Here is a 23152-nt window from a genome sequence, read left to right as displayed (position 1 = left end):
TCACATCACAACATGCCCTGCAAAAACAAGTTAGACGTCCTCTACTTTGTTGTTGCAAATTTTACGTGGCTGCTACGGGCTTAGCAAGAACCAATCTTACCTACGCATCAAAACCACAACGATAGTTTGTCAAATAGACTCCATTTTAACCTTCGCAAGGACCGGGCGTAGCAACACTCGGTTCAACTAAAGTTGGAGAAACAGTCACCCGCAAGTCACCTATGTGCAAAGCACGTCGGGGAAACCGGTCTCGCGTAAGCGTACGCGTAATGTCGGTCCGGGCCGCTTCATCCAACAATACCGCCGAACCAAAGTATGACATTCTGGTAGGCAGTATGACTTATATCGCCCACAACTCACTTGTGTTCTACTCGTGCATATAACATCAAACCATAAAACCTAGGCTCGGATGCCACTGTTGGGGAACGTAGTAATTTCAAAAATTGTCCTACGCACACGCAAGATCATGGTGATGCATAGCAACGAGGGGAGAGTATGATCTACGTACCCTTGTAGATCGCAACGGAAGCGTTGACACAACGTAGAGGAAGTAGTCGTACATCTTCTTCCCGATCCGACCGATCCAAGCACCGTTACTCCGGCACCTCCGAGTTCTTAGCACACGTTCAGCTCGATGACGATCCCCGGGCTCCGATCCAGCAAAGCTTCGGGGAGGAGTTCCGTCAGCACGACGGCGTGGTGACGATCTTGATGTTCTACCGACGCAGGGCTTCGCCTAAGCACTACAACGATATGATCGAGGTGGAATATGGTGGCAGGGGGCACCGCACACGGCTAAGGAACGATCTCAATGATCAACTTGTGTGTCTAGAGGTGCCTCCCTGCCCCTGTATATAAAGGAGCCAAGGGGGAGGGGTGCGCCGGCTAGGGAGAGGGCGCAGGAGGAGTCCTACTCCCACCGGGAGTAGGACCCCCCCCCCCCCCCAATCCTAGTTGGACTAGGTTTCCCAAAGGGGGAAAGAGAGAGAGGGGGGGCCGGCCCCTTCTCCTAGTCCTAATAGGACTAAGGGAAGGGGGGCGCGTGGCCACCTATGGGCTGCCCCTTTTGTCCTTTCCACTAAGGCCCATGAAGGCCCATATGGCTCCCGGGGGGTTCCGGTAACCTCCCGGTAATCCGGTAAAATCCCGATTTCACCCGGAACACTTCCGATATCCAAATATAGGCTTCCAATATATCAATCTTTATGTCTAGACCATTTTGAGACTCCTCGTCATGTCCGTGATCACATCTGGGACTCCGAACAAACTTCGGTACATCAAAATGCATAAACTCATAATAACTGTCATCGTAACGTTAAGCGTGCGGACCCTACGGTTCGAGAACAATGTAGACATGACCAAGACACTTCTCCGGTCAATAACCAATAGCGGGACGTGGATGCCCATATTGGCTCCTACATATTCTACGAAGATCTTTATCGGTCAGACCGCATAACAACATACGTTGTTCCCTTTGTCATCGGTATGTTACTTGCCCGAGATTCGATCGTCGGTATCCCAATACCTAGTTCAATCTCGTTACCGGCAAGTCTCTTTACTCATTCCGTAATACATCATCTCACAACTAACATATTAGTTGCAATGCTTGCAAGGCTTAGGTGACGTGCATTACCGAGAGGGCCCAAAGATACCTCTCCGACAATCGGAGTGACAAATCCTAATCTCGAAATACGCCAACGCAACATCTACCTTTGGAGACACCTGTAATGCTCCTTTATAATCACCCATTTACGTTGTGACGTTTGGTAGCACCCAAAGTGTTCCTCCGGCAAATGGGAGTTGCATAATCTCATAGTCAAAGGAACATGTATAAGTCATGAAGAAAGCAATAGCTACATACTAAACGATCGGGTGCTAAGCTAATGGAATGGGTCATGTCAATCAGATCATTCAACTAATGATGTGACCTCGTTAATCAAATAACAACTCTTTTGTCCATGGTTAGGAAACATAACCATCTTTGATTAACGTGAAGGAAATATGCCCTAGAGGCAATAATAAAGTTATTATTTATTTCCTTACATCATGATAAATGTTTATTATTCATGCTAGAATTGTATTAACCGGAAACATAATACATGTGTGAATACATAGACCAACAGAGTGTCACTAGTATGCCTCTACTTGACTAGCTCGTTAATCAAAGATGGTTATGTTTCCTAACCATGAACAACGAGTTGTTATTTGATTAACGAGGTCACATCATTAGTAGAATGATCTGATTGACATGACCCATTCCATTAGCATAGCACCCGATCGTTTAGTATGTTGCTATTGCTTTCTTCATGACTTATACATGTTCCTATAACTATGAGATTATGCAACTCCCGTTTACCGGAGGAACACTTTGGGTACTACCAAACGTCACAACGTAACTGGGTGATTATAAAGGAGTACTACTGGTGTCTCCAATGGTAGATGTTGGGTTGGCGTATTTCGAGATTAGGGTTTGTCACTCCGATTGTCGGAGAGGTATCTCTGGGCCCTCTCGGTAATGCACATCACATAAGCCTTGCAAGCACTGCAACTAATATGTTAGTTGTGAGATGATGTATTACGGAACGAGTAAAGAGACTTGCCGGTAACGAGATTGAACTAGGTATTGGATACCGACGATCGAATCTCGGGCAAGTAACATACCGATGACAAAGGGAACAACGTATGTTGTTATGCGGTCTGACCGATAAAGATCTTCGTAGAATATGTAGGAGCCAATATGGGCATCCAGGTCCCGCTATTGGTTATTGACCGGAGACGTGTCTCGGTCATGTCTACATTGTTCTCGAACCGTAGGGTCCGCACGCTTAACGTTACGATGACAGTTATTATGAGTTTATGCATTTTGATGTACCGAAGGTTGTTCGGAGTCCCAGATGAGATCACGGACATGACGAGGAGTCTCGAAATGGTCGAGACGTAAAGATTGATATATTGGAAGCCTATGTTTGGACATCGGAAGTGTTCCGGGTGAAATCGGGATTTTACCGGAATACCGGGAGGGTTACCGGAACCCCCTGGGAGACTAATGGGCCTATTGGGCTTTAGTGGAAAAAGGAAAAAAAGGGAAAGCCCACAAGCTGGCCGGCGCCCCCCTTCCCAATGTCCTAGTAGGACTAGGATAGGGGCCGGCCCCCCTTCTCTCTCTTTTCCCCCCGGGAGTCCTAATAGGATTAGGATTGGGGGGAGGAGTCCTACTCCCGGTGGGAGTAGGACTCCCCTACGCCTCCTCTCCCTGGCCGGCCGGCTCCCCCTCCTCCAACCTTTATATACGGGGGCAGGGGGCACCCCAAGACACACAACTTGATCCTTGAGATCGTTCCTTAGCCGTGTGCGGTGCCCCCTGCCACCAAATTCCACCTCGATCGTACCGTTGTAGTGCTTAGGCGAAGCCCTGCGTAGGTAGTACATCAAGATCGTCATCACGCCGTCGTGCTGACGGAACTCTTCCTCGACGCTTTGCTGGATCGGAGCCCGAGGAACGTCATCGAGCTGAACGTGTGCCAAGAACTCGGAGGTGCCGGAGTAACGGTGCTTGGATCGGTCGGATCGGGAAGAAGACGTACGACTACTTCCTCTATGTTGTGTGATCGCTTCCGCAGTCGGTCTGCATTGGTACGTAGACAACACTCTCCCCTCTCGTTGCTGTGCATCACCATGATCTTGCGTGTGCGTAGGAAATTTTTTGAAATTACTGCGTTCCCCAACAGTGGCATCCGAGCCTAGGTTTTATGGTTTGATGTTATATGCACGAGTAGAACACAAGTGAGTTGTGGGCGATACAAGTCATACTGCCTACCAGCATGTCATACTTTGGTTCGGCGGTATTGTTGGTTGAGACGATCCGGACCAACCTTACGCGTACTCTTACGCGAGACCGGTTCCCTCGACGTGCTTTGCACATAGATGGCTTGCGGAAGACTGTCTCTCCAACTTTAGTTGAACCAAGTGTGACTACGCCCGGTCCTTGAGAAGGTTAAAACGGAGTCTATTTGACGAACTATCGTTGTGGTTTTGATGCGTAGGTGAGATGAGTTCTTACTTAAGCCCGTAGCAGCCACGTAAAACTTGCAACAACAAAGTAGAGGACGTCTAACTTGTTTTTGCAGGGTATGTTGTGATGTGATATGGTCAAGGCATGATGCTGATTTTATTGTATGAGATGATCATGTTTTGTAACCGAGTTATCGGCAACTGGCAGGAGCCATATGGTTGTCGCTTTATTGTATGCAATGCAATCGCGATGTAATGCTTTACTTAGTACTAAACGGTAGTGATAGTCGTGGAAGCATAAGATTGGCGAGACGACAACGATGCTACGATGGAGATCAAGGTGTCGCGCCGGTGACGATGGTGATCATGACGGTGCTTCGGAGATGGAGATCACAAGCACAAGATGATGATGGCCATATCATATCACTTATATTGATTGCATGTGATGTTTATCCTTTTATGCATCTTATCTTGCTTTGATTGACGGTAGCATTATAAGATGATCTCTCACTAAATTATCAAGAAGTGTTCTCCCTGAGTATGCACCGTTGCCAAAGTTCGTCGTGCCCAGACACCACGTGATGATCGGGTGTGATAAGCTCTACGTCCATCTACAACGGGTGCAAGCCAGTTTTGCACACGCAGAATACTCAGGTTATACTTGACGAGCCTAGCATATGCAGATATGGCCTCGGAACACAGAGACCGAAAGGTCGAGCGTGAATCATATAGTAGATATGATCAACATGACGATGTTCACCATTGAAAACTACTCCATCTCACGTGATGATCGGTTATGGTTTAGTTGATTTGGATCACGTGATCACTTAGAGGATTAGAGGGATGTCTATCTAAGTGGGAGTTCCTAAGTAATTTGATTAACTGAACTTAAACTTATCATGAACTTAGTACCTGATAGTATCTTGCTTGTTTATGTTGCTTGTAGATAGATGGCTCGTGCTATTGTTCCGTTGAATTTTAATGCGTTCCTTGAGAAAGCAAAGTTGAAAGATGATGGTAGCAATTACACGGACTGGGTCCGTAACCTGAGGATTATCCTCATTGCTGCACAGAAGAATTACGTCCTGGAAGCACCGCTGGGTGACAGGCCTGCTGCTGGAGCAACGCCAGATGTTATGAACGTCTGGCAGAGCAAAGCTGATGACTACTCGATAGTTCAGTGTGCCATGCTTTACGGCTTAGAATCGGGACTTCAACGACGTTTTGAACGTCATGGAGCATATGAGATGTTCCAGGAGTTGAAGTTAATATTTCAAGCAAATGCCCGAATTGAGAGATATGAAGTCTCCAATAAGTTCTATAGCTGTAAGATGGAGGAGAACAGTTCTGTCAGTGAGCATATACTCAAGATGTCTGGGTATAATAATCACTTGATTCAGATGGGAGTTAATCTTCCAGATGACTGCGTCATTGACAGAATTCTCCAATCACTGCCACCAAGCTACAAGAGCTTCGTGATGAACTATAATATGCAAGGGATGAACAAGACTATTCCCGAGCTCTTCGCAATGCTGAAAGCTGCGGAGGTAGAAATCAAGAAGGAGCATCAAGTGTTGATGGTTAGCAAAACCACTAGTTTCAAGAAAAAGGGCAAAGGGAAGAAGAAGGGAAACTTCAAGAAGAACAGCAAGCAAGTTGCTGCTCAGGAGAAGAAACCCAAGTCTGGACCTAAGCCTGAAACTGAGTGCTTCTACTGCAAGCAGACTGGTCACTGGAAGCGGAACTGCCCCAAGTATTTGGCGGATAAGAAGGATGGCAAAGTGAGCAAAGGTATATGTGATATACATGTTATTGATGTGTACCTTACTAGAGCTCGCAGTAGCACCTGGGTATTTGATACTGGTTCTGTTGCTAATATTTGCAACTCGAAACAGGGACTACGGAATAAGCGGACACTAGCAAAGGACGAGGTGACGATGCGCGTGGGAAACGGTTCCAAAGTCGATGTGATCGCGGTCGGCACGCTACCTCTACATCTACCTTCGGGATTAATATTAGACCTAAATAATTGTTATTTGGTGCCAGCGTTGAGCATGAACATTATATCTGGATCTTGTTTAATGCGAGACGGTTATTCATTTAAATCAGAGAATAATGGTTGTTCTATTTATATGAATAATATCTTTTATGGTCATGCACCTTTGAAGAGTGGTCTATTCTTGTTGAATCTCGAAGATAGTGATACACATATTCATAATGTAGAAGCCAAAAGATGCAAAGTTAATAATGATAGTGCAACTTATTTGTGGCACTGCCGTTTAGGTCATATCGGTGTAAAGCGCATGAAGAAACTCCATACTGATGGGCTTTTGGAACCACTTGATTATGAATCACTTGGTACTTGCGAACCGTGCCTCATAGGCAAGATGACTAAAACACCGTTCTCCGGTACTATGGAGAGAGCAACAGATTTGTTGGAAATCATACATACCGATGTATGTGGTCCGATGAATATTGAGGCTCGTGGCGGATATCGTTATTTTCTCACCTTCACAGATGATTTAAGCAGATATGGGTATATCTACTTAATGAAACATAAGTCTGAAACATTTGAAAGGTTCAAAGAATTTCAGAGTGAAGTTGAAAATCATCGTAACAAGAAAATAAAGTTTCTACGATCTGATCGTGGAGGAGAATATTTGAGTTACGAGTTTGGTATACATTTGAAAAATTGTGGAATAGTTTCGCAACTCACGCCACCCGGAACACCACAGCGTAATGGTGTGTCCGAACGTCGTAATCGTACTTTACTAGATATGGTGCGATCTATGATGTCTCTTACTGATTTACCGCTATCGTTTTGGGGTTATGCTTTAGAGACGGCCGCATTCACGTTAAATAGGGCACCATCAAAATCCGTTGAGACGACGCCTTATGAACTATGGTTTGGCAAGAAACCAAAGTTGTCGTTTCTTAAAGTTTGGGGCTGCGATGCTTATGTGAAAAAGCTTCAACCTGATAAGCTCGAACCCAAAGCGGAGAAATGTGTCTTCATAGGATACCCAAAGGAAACTGTTGGGTATACCTTCTATCACAGATCCGAAGGCAAGACATTCGTTGCTAAGAATGGATCATTTCTAGAGAAGGAGTTTCTCTCGAAAGAAGTGAGTGGGAGGAAAGTAGAACTTGACGAGGTAACTGTACCTGCTCCCTTATTGGAAAATAGTACATCACAGAAAACTGTTTCTGCGACACCTATGCCAATCAGTGAGGAAGCTAATGATGATGATCATGAAGCTTCAGAACAAGATACTACTGAACCACGTAGATCAACCAGAGTGAGATCCGCACCAGAGTGGTACGGTAATCCAGTTCTGGAAGTCATGATGCTAGATCATGATGAACCTACGAACTATGAAGAAGCGATGGTGAGCCCAGATTCCGCAAAGTGGCTTGAGGCCATGAAATCTGAGATGGGATCCATGTATGAGAACAAAGTATGGACTTTGGTTGACTTGCCCGATGATCGGCAAGCAATTGAGAATAAATGGATCTTCAAGAAAAAGACTGACGCTGACGGTAATGTTACTGTCTATAAAGCTCGACTTGTCGCAAAAGGTTTTCGACAAGTTCAAGGGGTTGACTACGATGAGACTTTCTCACCCGTAGCGATGCTTAAGTCCGTCAGAATTATGTTAGCAATTGCCGCATTTTATGATTATGAAATATGGCAGATGGATGTCAAAACTGCATTCCTGAATGGATTTCTGGAAGAAGAGTTGTATATGGTACAACCAGAAGGTTTTGTCGATCCAAAAGGAGCTAACAAAGTATGCAAACTCCAGCGATCCATTTATGGACTGGTGCAAGCATCTCGGAGTTGGAATAAACGCTTTGATAGTGTGATCAAAGCATTTGGCTTTATACAGACTTTTGGAGAAGCCTGTATTTACAAGAAAGTGAGTGGGAGCTCTGTAGCATTTCTGATATTATATGTGGATGACATATTGCTAATTGGAAATGATATAGAATTTCTGGATAGCATAAAGGGATACTTGAATAAAAGTTTTTCGATGAAAGACCTCGGGGAAGCTGCTTACATATTAGGCATAAAGATCTATAGAGATAGATCAAGACGCTTAATTGGACTTTCACAAAGCACATACCTTGACAAGATTTTGAAGAAATTCAAAATGGATCAAGCAAAGAAAGGGTTCTTGCCTGTGTTACAAGGTATGAAATTGAGTAAGACTCAATGCCCGACCACTGCAGAAGATAGAGAGAAAATGAAAGATGTTCCCTATGCTTCAGCCATAGGCTCTATCATGTATGCAATGCTGTGTACCAGACCTGATGTGTGCCTTGCTATAAGTTTAGCAGGGAGGTACCAAAGTAATCCTGGAATGGATCACTGGACAGCGGTCAAGAACATCCTGAAATACCTGAAAAGGACTAAGGATATGTTTCTCGTATATGGAGGTGACAAAGAGCTCACCGTAAGAGGTTACGTTGATGCAAGCTTTGACACTGATCCGGACGATTCTAAATCGCAAACCGGATACGTGTTTACTTTAAACGGTGGAGCTGTCAGTTGGTGCAGTTCTAAACAAAGCGTCGTAGCGGGATCTACATGTGAAGCGGAGTACATAGCTGCTTCGGAAGCAGCAAACGAAGGAGTCTGGATGAAGGAGTTCATATCCGATCTAGGTGTCATACCTAGTGCATCGGGTCCAATGAAAATCTTCTGTGACAATACTGGTGCAATTGCCTTGGCAAAGGAATCCAGATTTCACAAGAGGACCAAACACATCAAGAGACGCTTCAACTCCATCCGGGATTTAGTCCAGGTGGGAGACATAGAGATTTGCAAGATACATACGGATCTGAATGTTGCAGACCCGTTGACTAAGCCTCTTCCACGAGCAAAACATGATCAGCACCAAGGCTCCATGGGTGTTAGAATCATTACTGTGTAATCTAGATTATTGACTCTAGTGCAAGTGGGAGACTGAAGGAAATATGCCCTAGAGGCAATAATAAAGTTATTATTTATTTCCTTACATCATGATAAATGTTTATTATTCATGCTAGAATTGTATTAACCGGAAACATAATACATGTGTGAATACATAGACCAACAGAGTGTCACTAGTATGCCTCTACTTGACTAGCTCGTTAATCAAAGATGGTTATGTTTCCTAACCATGAACAAGGAGTTGTTATTTGATTAACGAGGTCACATCATTAGTAGAATGATCTGATTGACATGACCCATTCCATTAGCTTAGCACCCGATCGTTTAGTATGTTGCTATTGCTTTCTTCATGACTTATACATGTTCCTATAACTATGAGATTATGCAACTCCCGTTTACCGGAGGAACACTTTGGGTACTACCAAACGTCACAACGTAACTGGGTGATTATAAAGGAGTACTACAGGTGTCTCCAATGGTAGATGTTGGGTTGGCGTATTTCGAGATTAGGGTTTGTCACTCCGATTGTCGGAGAGGTATCTCTGGGCCCTCTCGGTAATGCACATCACATAAGCCTTGCAAGCACTGCAACTAATATGTTAGTTGTGAGATGATGTATTACGGAACGAGTAAAGAGACTTGCCGGTAACGAGATTGAACTAGGTATTGGATACCGACGATCGAATCTCGGGCAAGTAACATACCGATGACAAAGGGAACAACGTATGTTGTTATGCGGTCTGACCGATAAAGATCTTCGTAGAATATGTAGGAGCCAATATGGGCATCCAGGTCCCGCTATTGGTTATTGACCGGAGACGTGTCTCGGTCATGTCTACATTGTTCTCGAACCGTAGGGTCCGCACGCTTAACGTTACGATGACAGTTATTATGAGTTTATGCATTTTGATGTACCGAAGGTTGTTCGGAGTCCCGGATGAGATCACGGACATGACGAGGAGTCTCGAAATGGTCGAGACGTAAAGATTGATATATTGGAAGCCTATGTTTGGACATCGGAAGTGTTCCGGGTGAAATCGGGATTTTACCGGAATACCGGGAGGGTTACCGGAACCCCCCGGGAGACTAATGGGCCTATTGGGCCTTAGTGGAAAAGGAGAAAAAGGGAAAGCCCACAAGCTGGCCGGCGCCCCCCTTCCCAAGTCCTAGTAGGACTAGGATAGGGGCCGGCCCCCCTTCTCTCTCCTTTTCCCCCCGGGAGTCCTAATAGGATTAGGATTGGGGGGAGGAGTCCTACTCCCGGTGGGAGTAGGACTCCCCTGCGCCTCCTCTCCCTGGCCGGCCGGCTCCCCCTCCTCCAACCTTTATATACGGGGGCAGGGGGCACCCCAAGACACACAACTTGATCCTTGAGATCGTTCCTTAGCCGTGTGCGGTGCCCCCTGCCACCAAATTCCACCTCGATCGTACCGTTGTAGTGCTTAGGCGAAGCCCTGCGTCGGTAGTACATCAAGATCGTCATCACGCCGTCGTGCTGACGGAACTCTTCCTCGATGCTTTGCTGGATCGGAGCCCGAGGAACGTCATCGAGCTGAACGTGTGCCAAGAACTCGGAGGTGCCGGAGTAACGGTGCTTGGATCGGTCGGATCGGGAAGAAGACGTACGACTACTTCCTCTACGTTGTGTGATCGCTTCCGCAGTCGGTCTGCGTTGGTACGTAGACAACACTCTCCCCTCTCGTTGCTGTGCATCACCATGATCTTGCGTGTGCGTAGGAATTTTTTTGAAATTACTGCGTTCCCCAACATAACGAGCTAGTCAAGTAGAGGCATACTAGTGACACTCTGTTTGTCTATGTATTCACACATGTATTATGTTTCCAGTTAATACAATTCTAGCATGAATAATAAACATTTATTATGATATAAGGAAATAAATAATAACTTTATTATTGCCTCTAGGGCATATTTCCTTCAATTATTGTGGCCAAACGGTTTACGTTCCCGAGGTGGGCGATGTGGTAATAACCCAGGAGCATATAATGCAGGCTGAAGAACTCAAGATCACTGTTGGACAACTCCTCGAGATCGAGGACATGCCCCTGATTAGAGAGTAGGAAATAAAACGGAAATTTGTCCGGGGCCAACCTTTGGTCGAGCCAGAAGATGTCAAGAAGCTCCCAACGAGAATATATGAATTGCATCAATGGTACATGGACATTAGCAAGAGATCCGATCGAGAGTCCCTCATGGTGTATGTCAAGAAGGATGATTACTACCATGAGAAAGCTGTGGCCGTTGAGTATTCTGAACTGTTTCAGTTATACAATCAAGACGCACTCGACAAATCTATCATCAGTTGCTATTGTCTGTAAGTGATTTCTTTCTGTAATTTAAGTCTCAAGCTAGCTGTAGTGATCCTTTTGATCAATCATTACGTGTAATTATCCTCACTATATTCTTTTCTGTGGTATTATGCAGGATGAAGATGTCTGAAATGAGAAAAGGTTAATGAATACACATGGAAATTAGATGCATATTATGAAAAAGAGGTAGAGGACATCATGCTAGAGTTCTTCAAGCGCCTCAAATACAATGAAGATATACTACTTCCTTACAACTTCGAGTGAGTCACACTTTCTTGTACTACAAATTCTTTGTTTTTGCCTACTAGCTAGCTACATGTTTTTGCTTACATATGCCCGCTTAATTAAGACATGCAAACGTGTGTGCATGCAGATTTCACTGGATCTTGTGTATCATTAAAGTTGACGCCGGAATAGTTGAAATACTGGACTCGCTACTCAAAGGAAATACTGACTATAACATCTTGTTTGGGATAGTCAACAGGTAATTTCAATCATTATTAACTATATATCTCGGCCTATTTAGTTCGTCATTTCATGATATGAACTATTTAATAACCCCTTTATTCATTTTCTTCGTCGGCGGGCAGGGCTTGGGCAAGGTTCATCAGCGTCACTCCAGGCGAATGGAACCAAAAGCTGAAATGGTTTCGAGCCAAGGTAAGTAATTAAGTAGTACTAGCTAGCTAGCTAGCTGCCATCTCTTTAATTATCATGCTTGATTAATTATTATCTGATCAAATTAAATTCCATTCTCGTAATAAAGGCCCTGAAGCAGGTACCGGGGACTGATCCGTGTGCATACTGCGTTTGCGAGAACATTCGCATGATGGCGACCGAAAGGAGCAGATCTCAAAGACAGGAATGGATACGTTTGTCAGAACAATATTCACAATTTTTACAGCATTATCGATATCTAGTCACACAACTAATACACATGCATATTGATCTCCTTCTTAACAGTTCAAAGAGGTGCGGGACAAGCTCCTACCAACGGAGCGCGTACAAGCACTTCAAGAGGAAATAGCGGGATTTTTGCTCGACCAGGTCATAAATCCGAAGGGAGAATACTATTACCCGCTACCGCCCCCATCGAAAAAGACATGAACCACTTCCAATTGTCATCGTGCTCCGAAGGCACCAATCAGGCTAATGCCACTGGCTGCGAAGGCAACATGCATATGTAGGAGAAATTGTATATATATAGCTATACATGTGTGTATGTGTGAATTAATATGGTGGTTTGTGAGACATGATTGATGATATATATGATTGGTTCTACTAGAAATTATATATATATATATATATATATATATATGCATAACGTATACAATGTGTAGTACCGTAAAATACCAGCAAACGAAAAAGAATTAAAATGGAAAACACAAAATTAAATGAAAAAGAAATCGTAAAACCAAAAACCCCCCAACATTTTAGTACCGGTTGGTGTTACCAAGCGGTACTAAAGGGCTCCCGGCCCCCGGAGCTGGCTTGTGCCACGTGGTTGCCCTTTAGCACCGGTTCGTGCTGAACCGGTACTAAAGGGGGGTGGCCTTTAGTGCCGAAACTTTAGTGCCGGTTCCTGAACCGGCACTAAAGGACCTTACAAACCGGTGCTATTGCCCGGTTCCGCACTAGTGAAGGATAGTGTCCGGCTCTGCAAAATAAGTTCCACATACCACCGTAGAGAGAATAATGTTTCCACAAATCTAATCTGCTGACATGTTCAGCAACGCGACATCATGCCACGGCCCGGTCATTATTTGAACCGTTTTTCTCAACCAGCACTTCACATATTGCGAGGCGGTTTTCTTGACACGTCTTGTTGAAGCAGAGATCGTGTCCCCCTTATTACGGGATTCTCATCAATACAGACGTGAGTAACCCAATCGTGCCCGTTGGTGTGACTCCTCGATTTTAGGCAAGTCCCAAACGGCCATGGGGAGGACGCTTGATATTCACCCTCTTTATAAAGAGGTCAAGGTCTGTCCTTTTTTTCTTCTCGTACTCCATCGAATCCTTCCCCCGCCTCGAGTTCCAACAGCCAAGGTTCAGTTCAGGCGCTTCGGACCTTCAACCATGTCCGGATCCAACCTTCAAGGTCGGTGGATGCCTTCCTATGTTACAGAGGAAGACATCAAGAAGCTAAGAGAGGCCAGGTATTTGACCGACGAAATCTGACATGGGCTGCCTGCTCGAGGGCTGGTCATTCCCACTCCCAAACCCGGCGAGAGCGTGGTATTCATCTCTCACTTCCTCCGAGGGCTAGGCCTCGCTCTGGATCCCTTTGTTAGGGGGCTCATGTTCTATTACGGGCTGGATTTCCATGACCTGGCCCTAGATTCCCTCCTTCACATCTCGTCGTTCATCGTCGTGTGTGAGGCCTTCCTCCGCATTACCCCACACCTCGGCCTGTGGCTCAAGACCTTCAATGTGAAGCCAAAGATGATCGAGGGGCGACACGCAGAGTGCGGAGGTGCTATAATAAGCAAGAACACTGATATTCCATGGCCAGAGGGTTCCTTTTCAGAGGTGTCCAGTTTATGGCAGCGGGAGTGGTTTTATATCACAGCTCCCCGGAGTACCAAGTGGGTAGCCGCCCCTGCCTTTCACTCGGGCCCCCACCACAACTAACTTCATGGATCAACAAGGGGCTGGACTGGGGGCCAGCAAGTGACGTGCCGATATTGCAGAGTCGCATCCAAGATCTCCTCGAGAGAGATGTCAGTCTGGTCACGGTCATGCAAGTCATGCTAGTTCGTTGGGTCCCACCTTGCAAACGTCGACCCCTCTGTATGTGGGAGTTCAACCCGGAAGGACCACGAATTATTCAGCACTTCCTTGGCATGACGCTCGAAGAGATGTACAAATTGTTCTTCGGACCACAAGTAAGGTGTCCGGACTCCACCGAGGATGCGGGTCTGAGCTGCAACTGCCCAAATACCCAAGTAAGTAAACCCATGGCCGAACACGTTGTCTCTTTATTTATCATAATCATCATTTTGAAAAGTCACTCTTTGACCAGGATTGGGTAACAAAGACGAAAATGATTAGGTGTTCGGCCCCCCTTCCCGAAGGCGCAGTAAACCCAGTACTAGCCAGAATGCTCGAGCCGGCGCCTTATAAGGCACCCTCAGGGGGAAGATGAAGGGGGGAATAAAGAGGCTGAAAGCAGACATCACTCATTATTCATCCAAACCAGGGGAATTAGCGCCTCCGCGAAGGAGGATAACCAGGGAGAAGAATCCGAAATTCCCTCTCCCCAAGAAAGGAAGAGGACCACCTCTAAAGACCTAGAAATAATGGTTTCCAAATGGGGGAAGAAATCTTCGCCAGAGGGTCCTGCCTCGGAGGGTACTCTTGCCGCACAGTGCCCGCAAGGGGATCAGCCCTCTACCGAGCTGTAAGTAAAAAGTACTTAATAGTAACAATATCCTACATTACCTCCGAAGACAGTAGCTGAAGCATATATCTTGTAGTTCGGATCGTAACCCTTCTCAATATAGTTCGTCTTCGGGGGATCTTCTTCCGGAGATGATGGAGAGCGAAACGCCTCCCCCTGCCACCCCGCCTCATGAGGCGGGCGACCCTGAAGTGTCGTCGTGGAGGGTTTCTCCTGATCCGCCAAGGCCAGAGGGTAACCCTTTGGCCACCCGAAGCCCTTAGTATTCGGCTCCTAAAGAGAACAACAGAAAGAGTCCAGAACCGTCCAGTGTGCGATCGGACGCACTGAGGGATCTTCTGGAGCAAGCGGCCATCTCAGAAGCGCATCGTACGCTAATGGGTACGGTGATTGAGAGGATTTCATCCGCCGAAAGCGGGTTGCATGAAGCTTTTACGAGTCTACTGAAAGGCTTTGAGGTACGTGAAATAGTGTATGTTTTTGACGGTACTGCACATGTTAGGTGTGCCCTATGCAGATAGTAGCCCCTGGGACTCTGGTTGCCGTCGAGAATGGCGGCAAACAGAGGATCATAGTCCCAGGTAATAATCAGGACGCCCTCATATACAGGTGGCGGAAGGTCCGGTGGCTAGCCAGACTGGTGAATTTGCCGAACTGAAGCGGCAACTTGATGCGGCAGATGTCGACATCGTGCTTGTCAACAAGCGGCTCGGTGAGGCACAGGGTATGTGATTTCTCCGGTGATCAGCACATAGTAAGAGGAGCATGATGCTAGTATCTTTAATATGTTATGACTGTAGATGGAGCTGCCACCGTGGAGACCCTTCGGGCGGAACTTGCCTGAGCCAAGGAGCAAGCCAGGAATAGTGATGCGACCGCTCTAAAGGCGGTCGAAGAGCTGAGGGCCGAACAGGCCGCGCATTGCCAAAGTAAAGAAAAAATGGCCAAGATGGCCGTTGAGTTGAAAGATGCCGCCGACCGTTACCAGCTGCTTGAAGAAGAAAACCGAGCGAAGGCGATGGACCTGGAGAAGGCCATGGTAGCAGCCAAGGAAGCCCGCTCTAAAATCAGAGCGGTGAAGGAAGAGCTACGTCAAGATGGAAATATCGCGGCTGGGAGGCCCTTCTTGTTGCAGACGAAGTTCGGTGATCCAAGGTATGCCCCTCTTGATCAACTATGGACTTCTGCAGATGCGTACGTGGATTTGGCGACAAGTGCTGCTGATGCGGCCGAGTACTTCAAGGATCAAAAAGATCGTGAAGTGGAAAAGTTGTTCTGGTCATAGTTCCACGCTCCAGTATGCCCGCTGCTATTGAATGAGCGAATGGCCAAGTGGTCCGAGCTCCATAGGTTGTCCGGACTTGCCATGAGGTCTGTCGTGGATCATCTGTGGCCGGAAGGGCTAAGGCCGCATAGTTACTTTAGTTTAGTGCAACAATTCCTTGGTGTTGTGCCGCACATCGACGCTATGAAGAGGTCGGCGTGCATAGAGGGTGCACGGATGGCCCTTGCCCGTGTCAAGACATACTGGGCAGAGATGGAGGCCACCACTATTATAGCACAGGGTTTGGCCGTGGGCCGAGTAGCTGCCGAGCACTACTTTGAAGAAGTCCTTGAAGGCGCTCGTTCGATAGAGGCTCAGTGCTCGAAGAATATTATGTTCTAGTGACATGTATTCTCATTGTAAAAACAATGTTTTATTGAATTATGAAGGCTGTGTTTATACTTTTTCCTGAAAGTATTATGGTGCCTCCTGTGCGGCCGTTTATGTATATATATATATATATAACCTGAAGTTTGCAGTTGTCGGCTTCAGCCCCCACACATATAATGCGGGGGTGTTCGCAAAAAATGCATATTCACACTTGATCCAACGTCTTGGTCCATGAAGGAGGTGGTAGCGCAGCGAATGAGACAATCGGACTATATTGCTTTAACACTTTCACTTAGCCATAGGAGTTTGACGGTGGGACTACTATATAGCCCCTGGCACTTCCGCGCTTGTCCGAATATGGGGCGCGTACGTACATGACTGGGAAAAGGCCCTTCGTTAATACGGAGGAATCCCGAAGATTCCACTAATTCATCGAGTGGTTGACCAGTCTCGCTTTATCATGACAGTCAGTTTTCGGCTTTCTCTACTGAGGTGCTCGTCCGGATGAACCAGGGCACAATCACAGTAGTTCTCCCGGTGCCGCCTTAGCCGATAGAGCATAACATATGGTAGCAAAACACGAGAGCCGGGCAAACCCAATATTTGACCAAAGACATGATTCGGAGCTGATGCATATAAGGCCAAACTCGCAACGCCGAACACTCCCTAAGGTATTCGGTCTTTATAACATATGCCGGGCTGAACAATGCCCTTAATAATAAACCCCGAGTGTCCAGGTACGTGCAATATTCTGATGTGGCCAGATGCCTATAATGTCAGCATCCTTCTCGGTTGTATGAATTATCCGGAGGATTGTGAACAACAAGAGACAGTAACAAAAGTTTATGAGGGTCTTAATCTGAAAAGAAACCTTTGAGCGGGTCCCTGCTGCACATCTGTGTCTGTGTCTCCATTGTGCTGTGTCCTGGACGGGTGTAGCATGATTGTCATCTATAGAAGAGAAGAACTTAGGTGAAAGTTGCCGTGCCAGAAAATTGGTTATTATCAATAAACCATTAAAATTCAAGGTAAGTCAAGTTGAGCCGAACTAGCCCTGGTTACGCGCGGGAAGCCCCTGGTACCGTCTATGAGTGTTTAACCATTGAACCAATCTCACATATATCTGGTGATGTACCGGACTCGTCTAACCGTGTCCGCGGTCTTGACGACCTGCCATTTATTCTGGCTGGTGAGGCCGTCTAGTGCTCGGCTGTTAAAGCCACCGCATGTTCTTCCGTGCGTAGAGAATGCTCAATATTTCCACTAACTGTGATAGTGCCACGTGGACCGGGCATCTTAAGCTTGAGAGAAGCGTAATGCGGTACTGCATTAAAACGAGCGAAAGCCGCTCTTCCGAGTAGTGCTTGATAGCCACTTTGGAATGGAGCAATGTAGAAAGTTAACTTTTCGCTTCAGAAGTTATTGAAAGAACTGAATACAACCTCTAGTACTAGAGAGTCCGTGCAGCGAGCCTCTAGGCCTGGTATTACTCCTTTGAAGGTAGTATTACTGCGGCTGATTTTTGTCAGGTCTATCCCCATTTTGCGGATTGTGTCTTGATATATCAGATTTAGACCACTGCCGCCGTCCATAAGGACTTGTGTGAGATGGTATCCGTTTATTATTGGGTCTAACACCAAGGCAGCCAATCCTTCATGCCGGATGCTTGTCGGGTGATCCCTGCGATCGAAAGTGATCGGGCAGGCCAACCAGGGGGTGAACTTGGGGGTGACGGGCTCTACGGCGCCTATGTCTCGGAGTGCATGTTTGCTTCTCCTCTTCGTCACATGGATCATGTTTACTGTTTTAACCTCTGGTGGGAATTTTTTCTGTCCTCCAGTGCTTTGCTGGTGAGGTTCGTCCTCGTCTTCGCTTGGTGTCTCCCCCTCCTTGTGTTCGGCCTTTAGCTTACCGGCCTGCTTGAAGACCCATCATTCTCTATGGGTGTGATTTGTAGGTTTGTCGGGGGTGCCATGAATCTGACATAGTTTGTCTAGAATTTTGTTTAGGCTAGACGGTCCATCTCTGCTGCCTTTGAAAGGCTTTTTCCGCTGACCTGGTCGAGAGCCCCTGACTCTGGCGTTTACCGCCATATTATCTGGGCTGTCTTCTTTATTTCAACGCTTGCTTTTACTGCGCGTGGTTTTCCATTGCCGTCCCTGACTTCAGATGTGCTTGGGTCGCTGGTGCTACTGCGGGCTAACCAGCTATCTTCGCCCGCGCAAAAGCGGGTCATGATGCTTGTCAGGGCTGCCATTGTTCTCGGTTTTTCTTGGCCGAGGTGTCTGGCGAGCCATTCATCTCGGATGCTATGTTTGAAAGCTGCTAAGGCTTTGGCGTCCGGACAGTCGACGATTTGGTTCTTCTTAGTGAGAAACCTGTTCCAAAGTTTTCAGGCTGACTCTCCGGGCTGTTGAATTATGTGACTTAAATCGTCTACATATGAAGGCCCGACATAGGTCCCTTGAAAATTAGCCCGAAAAGCATCCTCGAGCTCCTCCCAACTTCCAATTGAGTTTTCGGGGAGTCTTTTCAGCTAGTGCCGAGCTGGTCCTTTAAACTTGAGGGGGAAGTACTTGATGGCGTGGAGATCGTCTCCGCGAGCCATATGGATATGGAGGATAAAGTCCTCAATTTAGATCCCAGGGTCTATGGTCCCGTCGTACGCCTCTATGTTCATTGGTTTGAATCCTTCTGGGAATTCGTGGTCCAGCACCTCATCGGTGAAACATGGGGGGTGTGCGGCTCCCCTGTATTTGGATGTATCATGGCGTTTGGACGGTTGTAGTATTCGGTTTTGATTTTGTGCCGCAGCGCGCTTCCTAGATCCATAGATGGATCTGGTCATACTGGATTTTTGGCGCAAGTCCTCACGCAGATCATGTGTTTACTTATGTGTGGCCTTGTTAGCCGCTCTATCACGGTCACAAGGTGGTTGATCCGGCCGGTTGGCCGTTTTATTTTTTGGATGTGTGGGCTCTAAGGCCTCATCGTCGAATTCGGGTAACAGCTTGCGCTTTGGATAGTTCTTTGTGTGGTAACTTCCACCGTACTTTCCTTCGTTGTCGAGCACTTTGTTCCATCTGCTGTTGAGCGTATTTTGTGCGGCCTTAAGCCTTTGCTTTTGCTTCTTCAAACTCCTCGCTGTGGCAATGAGCCTTCTGCGGAGGTTCTCTTGTTCCAAGTGTGTTTCCGGGATGATGTTTGCATCTTCGTCCGGACTGTTTTCCTCCCCAGAGGGGGTGTGATGAGCTTTATCCTCGGCGTCGCCGTGTTTGGATATCGGAGTCGTACTATGTTCGCCATTTTCAGTTTCATCGTGATCTACTGCTGGGTTAATGTGGCCCTCGTTTCCTCTAGAGTCGATTGGAGTGATATTTTCTCTTGCGCTGATATCGCTGATTTTTGCTATGGCGGGACTTAGTGCGGCGCCGCTGACGTCGGCGCTTGGGTTGCTTCTTGGAGGGGTCATCCTCCGCTGTCTCGTCGCCATTGCCTTCTTTGGGTCTATCCACCATGTATATGTCATGTGATGAAGTAGCGGTCCGGTGCCCTGTGGGAGGTGGTTCCTGTTCGTCTCTTGCATCGTCGTCCATACCGTCGATGTCTTCGGAGCCGAAGTCGGGCATGTCGGTTAAATTATCGACAATGGCTACTAAGTGGGTGGTGGGTGGGGAGCGAATTTGAAACACCCTCGATGCGACTATATCTCCCACGTGTCGAGGCACGACTTAGAGGCATAATCGCATTGAAGGCAATGTCGCAAGTGAGGTAATCTTCACACAACCCATGTAATATGATAGGGGAAAAAGTTACATAGTTGGCTTACAATCGCCACTTCACACAAATACAAGAATAAAGCATTACATCAACCAAATACACTCATGGTCCGACTACGGAACCAAAATAAAAGAAGAACCCCAAATGCGACAAAGGTCCCCGATCGACCCCAACTGGGCTCCACTACTGATCAAGTAGAACGAAACAACCCAAAAGACAAGATCTTCATCGAGCTCCTCCTGAGCTTGGTTGCGTCATCTGCACGGTCTCATCGGCACCTGCAAGCTGGTTTTGGAAGTATCTGTGAGCCACAGGGACTCAGCAATCTCGCACCCTCGCGATCAAGACTATTTAAGCTTATGGGTCAGGTAAAGGTATGAGGTGGAGCTGCAGCAAGCGACTAGCATATATGGTGGCTAACATACGCAAATGAGAGCGAGATGAGAAGGCAAAGCACGGTCGATAAAAATATGATTAAGAAGTGATCCTGGACTACCTACGTCAATCATAACTCCAACAACCATGTTCACTTCCCGGACTCCGCTGGAAAGAGACCATCATGGTTACACACGCTGTTGAATCATTTTAATTAAGGTCAAGTTTAGGTTTTCTACAACCGGACATTAACAAATTCCCATCTGCCCATAACCGCGGGCACGGCTTTCGAAAGTTCAAATCCCTGCAGGGGTGTCCCAACTTAGCCCATCACAAGCTCTCACGGTCAACGAAGGAATAGACCTCCACCCGAGACGTTCCGATCAGACTCGGTACCTCGGTACAACAAGACATTTCGACAGGGTAAAACTAAACCAGCAACACCGCCCGAATGTGCCGACAAATCCTGATAGGAGCTGCACATATCTCTTTCTCAGGGCACACCGGATCATCCAAACTTCCGGTAGGCCAGCCTAGAGTTGCCCCTGGTGGCCACCGGCGGCTGACAAGTTGGACCAACACTCAGAGGAGCACTGGCCCGGGGGGGGGGGCTAAATAATGATGACCCTTGAGTCTGCAGAACCCAAGGGAAAGAAAAGGCTAGGTGGCAAATGGTAAAACCAATGTTGGGCATTGCTGGAGAAGCTTTACTAAAGGCGAACTGTCAAGGGGTTCCCATTATAGCCCAACCGCGTAAGGGACGCAAAATCCGGGAACATAACACCGATATGACGGAAACTAGGGCGGCAAGAGTGGAACAAAACACCAGGCATAAGGCCGAGCCTTCCACCCTTTACCAAGTATATAGATGCATTAATTAAATAAGATATATAGTGATATCCCAACAAGTAAATAAATGTTCCAACAAGGAACGGTCTCCATGTTCCAACAAGGAACAAACTTCAATCTCCACCTGCAACTAACAACGCTATAAGAGGGGCTGAGCAAAGCGGTAACATAGCCAATCAACGGTTTGCTAGGACATGGTGGGTTAGAGGTTTGACATGGCAATTGGGAGGCTGAGAAGCAAATGGTAGGCATCGTAGCATTGGCATAGCAAAGAGCGAGCAAACTAGCATAGCAAAGATAGTAGTGATTTCGAGGGTATGATCATCTTGCCTGAAATCCCGCAAGGAAGAAGAACGAGTCCATGAAGAAGACAAACGGACGTAGTCGAACGAATCCTCACAAACTCGACGTTACCGGAACCAACCCGAAGAAGCAACACCGGAAAAGAAGCACACAACATAGTAAACAACCAACACATCAACATGGCATGATGCACAAACGAGTATGATGCATGACCGGTTTAATGAAGCATGGCATGGCAAAATGCACAAGCAATCCTACAAATTAAATGGAGCTCAATATGCAACGAGTTGCATATTGACGAAACACCACATCAAGTTATTTAGTTCGATCTCGTTTATGTACCCAACAATATTAAATGTTGATTAACATGGCAAGAGGTGAAGCAAATGAAAACTACCTATCTAGTCAAGTTTAAATGAGGCCGGAACAACAAAACAACAAGTCCGGAAAATCCCCATGTGCAAATATTAGGTTTGGTCCTGATCTGTCCTAAACACAATTTTAGAGTTGTTTAACATGCAAAGTGATGCCACCATGATAAACTACGAAAAATTCTACACCAAGTACATATAAAGTTTATTAAATTCGGAGCTACGGTTATTTAGTTATGAATTAAATCATTTTAGCATGGCATAGGAGCAAATTTAAACAAACATCATTTTAGACATTTCAAACATGGAGGAAAATGGCATAATATGAAACTAGATGCAATTTTAAGCATATTTCATATATAAAGTTTTTCCATATGGTGCATAGTTTGAGATATATGATATGCATGAAGTTTGAGGGTTTTTCTGCAATTCTGCAATCCTGCGGATAAATGCTAAAAACGCAGCACACGAAAAAAAAACATACTATGGGCCAAAACTGGGCGTACAGAGCATGGCCCAACAGCAGGGAAGAAAAAAAGGCGCTCAGGGGGGGGGGGGTGGCCTCACCCAGTGGGCTTCAGCCCAGGTTGGAGGAGCGGTGGGCCGGCTCGGCGCTGGATGCGGCCCACGCGGCCGGCGTGTCTGTCGTCGTCCTCCTCCTCGATCCAGAGGGGATCGAGGGAAGGCAGGGCGGCGCTGCCTTCGGGAACCGGCGAGGCGAGGGGCACGGGAACGGCGCCGGAGGTCGGATCCGGGGCCGACGGGCGAGCTCCAGCCGACTCCAGGACGAGGATGGCGACTCCTACCAGATTGGTGGTGGCGAAGCTCCTGCAGCTGCACTCATGGCGGTGAGGCATGACGAGAGAGAGAGAGAGGAAAGAAAGGCAGGGAGAAGGAGGTGGAGAACAGCAGCGCGACCTGACTGGTCACCGGCGACGGCGGACTCCGGTGACCCGTCGGAGCAGCGAACAACGGTGGGAGGCGTCACGCGAGGGTTGGTGGCGAAGGAGCTCGAGGGCAGCGAGGCTCTGCGGTTGCGGGCAGCGATGCGGCTCGTCCGGTCCCAGATGGGCTCAAGCGGGCCCCGATCTGGGTTGGGCGGGCCGGCGCGAGGTGGGAGGAGGGAGGCGCTGGCAGGGGCAC

The sequence above is a fragment of the Triticum aestivum genome, chromosome 6A (genome assembly GCF_018294505.1).
Source record: "Triticum aestivum cultivar Chinese Spring chromosome 6A, IWGSC CS RefSeq v2.1, whole genome shotgun sequence".
Classification (NCBI taxonomy): Eukaryota; Viridiplantae; Streptophyta; class Magnoliopsida; order Poales; family Poaceae; genus Triticum; species Triticum aestivum.
Note: the sequence above shows the minus strand (reverse complement) of the source record.